Below are 6103 nucleotides of genomic sequence, written 5' to 3'. Positions count from 1 at the left end.
ATAAGGGTGGAGATGGATGTGCATGTGCCCAATTAGCATCCAAAGGTGAAGTGTCCCCTGTAGAGGCTGAGGCATGCAGTGACATCCCTCCTGCAAGGCCATGAGAAAAGTCATTGAGGCAAGTCTGGAAGACACAAATCTTATGAAATTAAAACTGGGGGTGTTGGGGTTACAGTGGAGTCACCCCTGCTCATCAAAACCATATCTTTTGCAATGAGAATGTGCTCAGGCTTCCCAGTCCCATTAGACATGGTGAGATGGACAGGATCCTTGGCAGCAGTGAAACCACAGGTGGTGGTAATGAAGGGGCTCCAGAGGAGAGGGGCCAGCCCTGAGAGTGAGGTGGTCTGTGGAGGCTGAGTGGTCACTGTGGGCCACATCTTGTAAGAAAACTGAGAGCCCTAAAAGTCTCTTCTCCAAACCCCACTGAAATCCTTTCTGATTTACCTTCAACAAATAATACAACAGCTAGGTCGATAAGGGTGAATAGAACATTATCCATAAATATCTTTTGAAAACAAAAGCTTTAAAAATAAAAACAAAACCCAAAAGTGTAATACAGGAAGATATACTTGATACCTCTGCAGACATTCCTGAGACAACTAATGAAATACCAAGTAACCAAACACACAGATGACCTCTGGAGAAGAAACAGCAAGGGTGCAATTCCCAAGACACATCTTGTTGGAATTTAATAATTCATGCCAATCGGTGATATTGGTGGGAGAACAGAAGGGATGGTAAATGGGAAGAGAATAAAAGGGAGTGTGGGATGCCTGTCGGTCAAACAGCATTGACAAGGAGGGCAAGTGAAGCCTTGTAGTCTCAAGAACTGAAGAGTCTTCAGGGGATGGGAGAGGATGTCGAGGGAGGAAAGATTTAAAAAGGGAATGGGAGAGGCCTTGTTTTGGTAGTGGAAGGAGGAATCTACTTGAGGATGCAAAAGGGGGAAGAAGCAAATAATGGGAAAAATGAGGCAAAAAAAGGAACTAAGAAACAAACACCTAAAGAGTAAGGGACAACAGGAGGAAGTGGTAAGAATTGAAGATAAAGGAGCTGTTGGGAATAGGGCCATTAGGATAGAATGGAAGGCAGCCCAGGACTGCCCCAGTGGGACACTAGGAACGACCTGGATGGGGGTCCTACTGAGGACATTGAGGAGTTTAGGGGGTACTCAGCTGGTGCTGTTTTTAGCTTTCTTATGTTTCCAGGGCTTAGCTCTGAACCTGGCACATAATCGGCACTTCATGAATGTTTTGTTTAATGATTAAAAGGTGTAATTTTAGAAGAACTTAGAGAAAAGTATCAAGAGAAGGGCTAATAACAGTGCCAAAGGCTGCAAAGTAATGAGGAAAGGTGAGGATGAAGAAAAGGACATGGGATTTGCCATCAAAGAGATGATGACCAATGTGAGAGCAGAACATAGATTGTTGATAAGTGAGAAGGGAGAACAAGCAGAGGTGACTCTGATAAATGGGAGGATAATCACAGGGGAAGGAGAGACCAAGACAGGTTTACAGGCAGGGGGAAGTAGCCAATATCCAGGGAGATACTGATCTGAGAGAATAGACATGCTAGAGGAAGTGGTCTCCTGGAGGAAATGGGTTGGAAGGGCCCATCATGCAGGTAGAGAGGAATTTGGATCAGTAAGCTGTAAGCTCATCTTTAGGTGTGAAAAAAGCATGGAGGAGGAGACAGTGGCAGAGGCTCTCTGAGTGATTTGTGAGGAAGAGGAGGGAACAAGAGGGAGCTCTCAGAATGACCTACATATTTTCAGGAAAATATCAGACAAGTTCTCAACTGAGACCATGGGGATGAGTGGGAAGGAGATTTCAGGAGATTTCAAGAGAGATGAAAAATTTCTTTTTTTATTAAAGCTTTTATATTTTCAAAACATCTGCATGGAGAATTTTTCAACATTGACCCTTGCAAAATCTTGTGTTCCAAATTTTCCCCCAACTCCTCCCCTAGATGGCTAGTAATCCCATATATGGTAAATATGTGCAATTCTTCTATGCATATTTCTACATTTATCGTGCTGCAAAAGAAAAATCAGGTCAAAAAGGGGAAAAAATGAGAAAGAAAACAAAATGCAAGCAAACAACAGCAAAAAGAGTGAAAATGCTACGTGGTGATCCACAGTCCCCGTAGTCCTCTCTCTAGTTGTACATGGCTCTCTTCATCACAAGATCATTGGAAGTGGCCTGAGTCATCTCATTGCTGGAAAAATACACGTCAATCAGAATCACACAGTGTTCTTGTCATTGTTGGAAAAAGTCATGTCCGTTAGAATCATACAATTTTGTTGCCATGTATAAAGATCTCCTGGTTCTGATCATTTCATTTAGCAGCAGTTCATGTGAGTGTCTCCAGGCCTCCCTTAAATCAGACTCCCCGTCATTTCCTATAGAATAATAATATTCCACAACATTCATATACCACAAATTATTCTGCCACATTCCTACTGATGGGCATCCACTCAGTTTGCAGTTTCTTGCCACCACAAACATTTTGGCCATGTGGGTCCCTTTCCCTCCCTTAAGATTAGAGCACCTTTTTAAATTATAGTTTTTTTTTTAATTTACAGAACATATGTATGGGTAATTTTTTACAACATTGTCCCTTGCACTCATTTCTGTTCCAACTTTTCCCTTCACTCTCTTCACCCCCTCCCCTAGATGGCAGGCAGTCTTATACATGTTAGATATGTTATAGTATATCCTAAATACAATATATGTGTGCGGATCCATACAGTTCTCTTGTTGTACAAGAAGAATTGGATTCAGAAAATAAAAATAACTTGGGGGAAAAAAAAAAAACCAATAATGCAAGTAGTCCACATTCATTTCCCATTATTCTTTCTCTGGGTGTGGCTGATTCTGTCCTTCATTGATCAATTGGAACTGAATTGGATCTTCACTTTGTCAAATATATCCACTTCCATCAGAATGTATCCTCATTCAGTATTGTTGTTGAAGTGTATAATGATCTCTTGGCTCTGCTCATTTTATTTAGCATCAGTTCATGTAAGTCTCTCCGAGCCTCTCTGTATTCATCCTGATGGTCATTTCTTACACAACACTAATATTCCATAACATTCATACACCATAATTTACCCAACCATTCTCCAATTGATGGGCACTCATTCATTTTCCAGTTTCTAGCCACTACAAAGAAGGCTGCTACAAATATTCTTGCACATACAGGTCCCTCCCTTCTTTAATATCTCTCTGGGAGATATCCCAGAGAGATACAAGCCCGATAGTAACACTGCTTGATCAAAGGGTATGCTCGTTTGATAACTTTTTGGGCATAATTTCAAATTGCTCTCCAGAATGGTTGGATTCGTTCACAGTTCCACCAACAATGCATCAGTGTCCCAGTTTTCCTGCATCCTCTGCAACATTCATCATTATCTTTTCTTGTCATCTTAGCCAATCTGACAGGTGTGTAGTGGTATCTCAGAGCTGTCTTAATTTGCATTTCTCTGATTAATAGTGATTTGGAACACTCTTCCATATGAGTACAAATACTTTCAATTGCATCATCTAAAAATTGTCTGTTCATAGCCTTTGGCCATCTATCAATTGAAGAATGGCTTGATTTCTTATAAATTAGAGTCAATTCTCTGTATATATTTTTTTTTAATTTTCAATTTATTTTTTTATAGTTTTTTATTTACAAGATATATGCATGGTTAATTTTATAGCATTGACAATTGGAAAACCTTTTGTTACAACTTTTTCCCCTCCTTCCGCCTACCCCTCCCCCCAGAAGCCAGGTTGACCAATACATGTTAAATATGTTAAAGTATATGTTAAATACAATATATGTATACATGTCCAAACAGTTGTTTTTCTGTGCAAAAAGAATCGAAATTTGAAATAGTGTACAATTAGCCTATGAAGGAAATCAGAAATACGGGTGGACAAAAATATAGGAATTGGGAATTCTATGTAGTGGTTCATAGTCATCTCCCAGAGTTCTTTCTCTGGGTGCAGCTGGTTCAGTTCATAACTGCTCTATTGGAACTTACTGGGTTCATCTCATTGTTGGAGAGGGCCTTGTCCATCAGAATTGATCCTCATACAGTATTGTTGTTGAAGTATATAATGATCTCCTAGTCCCCCTCATTTCACTCAGCATCACATCATGTAAGTCTCTCCAGGCCTTTCTGAAATCATCCTGCTGGTCGTTTCTTATAGGACAATAATATTCCAAAATATTCATATGCCACAATTTATTCAGCCATTCTCCAGTTGATTGAGAAAGCCTAGGATGTAGTCAGGAATTCTGCCAAAGACATGAATTCAGGGCAACAAGTGACTGTTGAACATTCATGAGGTGAAAGTGGGTACTATTTTGGAAATGACATTTGAAAAGAAACCCCTCATACTTCTAGTCTTACAACAAAAAACAGAGAGATGAGGGTACAGGGTACACTAGGGAGATGGGAGAATAAGAGTCAACAGAACTCAATGGCCAAACTGGTCCATTTTGAGTGGGCAAAATCTGGGTTGACTTCCTTTTGTACATGCAGTGGACACTAGCTTGCTGTGTGACCTCAGACACCTCCCACCACCATTCTGGCGTCTCTGGACCCATTTGGTGGCTTGAAGTAAAAACTGGGTGAAGAGACAATTGAGGCAGCAGATATAGCACACTCATAAGAGACTTGAAGGGGAAGCTTTGTTTGGGAGGAGACCATGGTTCAGTGGCAAGATTAGTGTATATGGAATTAGAGGAGCTAGCTTGGAGTTCCAGCTCTACAACTGACACAAAGATACATCTCAAGTCTTCCTCAGTGTCTGATTTTCTGTATACTGCAAGGGTAAGTTTTCTTTTACACCAGGCCCGGGCATTTCTGATTTGACCCTGGGAAAGTTCTGGCCCAAACTGGCTAGTTCTTTAACAGATCTCTTTCCTAGCTCTGAACAGCCTTTTTCTTGTACATATTTCCTCCATGTTTAGTCAATGGCCAACACTAAAATTTTGCTTGGTGCATGGCCTCTGGGCTTGGCTCCTTCTACTTTTTTTGGACTCACCTGCTTGTCACCTCTGACATGGCTGCCTCTCTGTTATCCAAGTAGAAGACCATGGTTACTAGTCTCTCCAGACCAGGGAGACAGACTTTGGGCTGACTTGAAAATGTGGCGAGATGTTCCTTCTGTGGAAGTCCCTGAAAGATACAGGTAGAACAATAAGAGTCTGCAGGTCTTGGACTTCAGTTTCTCTCCATGTTCATGGATAATTGCAGGACAGTAAACTATTTTTCACCCCTGTTTTACAGCTGCTGATTAACCCTGGAAACAATTATAGTTAAAAGAACATGATCCTGAGTGGATTCTGGCCCAATCCACCAGGGACGTGTTTCCTATATACTGGCACTAGCCATTCAGGAGTAAACTTTCACTCTTTTTTCCGCTCTATCCACTGTAGTAAATCTTTATTGGTATATTTTCTTTTTTTAAATTTTAATAGCTTTTTATTTACATGATATATGCATGGGTAATTTTTCCCCTCCTTCCCCCTACTCCCACCCTTAGATGGCAGGTTAACCAATACATGTTAAATATATTAAATATAAATTAAATACAATATATATATACGTGTCCAAACAGTTATTTTGCTGTACAAAAAGAATCAGACTTTGAAACAGTGTACAATTAACCTGTGAAGGAAATGAAAAATGTAGGTGGACAAAAATAGAGGTATTGTGAATTCTATGTAATGGTTCATACTCATCTCCCAGAGTTCTTTCACTGGGTGTATCTGCTTCAATTCATTACTGCAAAGCTTCACTCTTGACAGACTTTGGCAGGATTGCCCCCCCTTCTGGATTCACTCAAGGAAGTGAAGTCTGTATTGGTGGCATTTAGCCACTTTTGTTCCCTGGGTTGGTTAAGTCATGATAGATTGATACCCAAATTGAAATCTCACCCATGGAGAGGACGTTCTGCCTGGGACCCTCCCTGAATTGGTGATGTATTCTTTCTTCTCTCTTCCTCTACTCAATCTCTTTGTATTGTACTAATTATATTTATCATAGGATGCATTAAGTGCTTTTGTTATAAGACCTGCACTGTCAATTCTTGTTTTCCTT

The sequence above is a fragment of the Sminthopsis crassicaudata genome, chromosome X (assembly GCF_048593235.1).
Source record: "Sminthopsis crassicaudata isolate SCR6 chromosome X, ASM4859323v1, whole genome shotgun sequence".
Classification (NCBI taxonomy): Eukaryota; Metazoa; Chordata; class Mammalia; order Dasyuromorphia; family Dasyuridae; genus Sminthopsis; species Sminthopsis crassicaudata.
Note: the sequence above shows the minus strand (reverse complement) of the source record.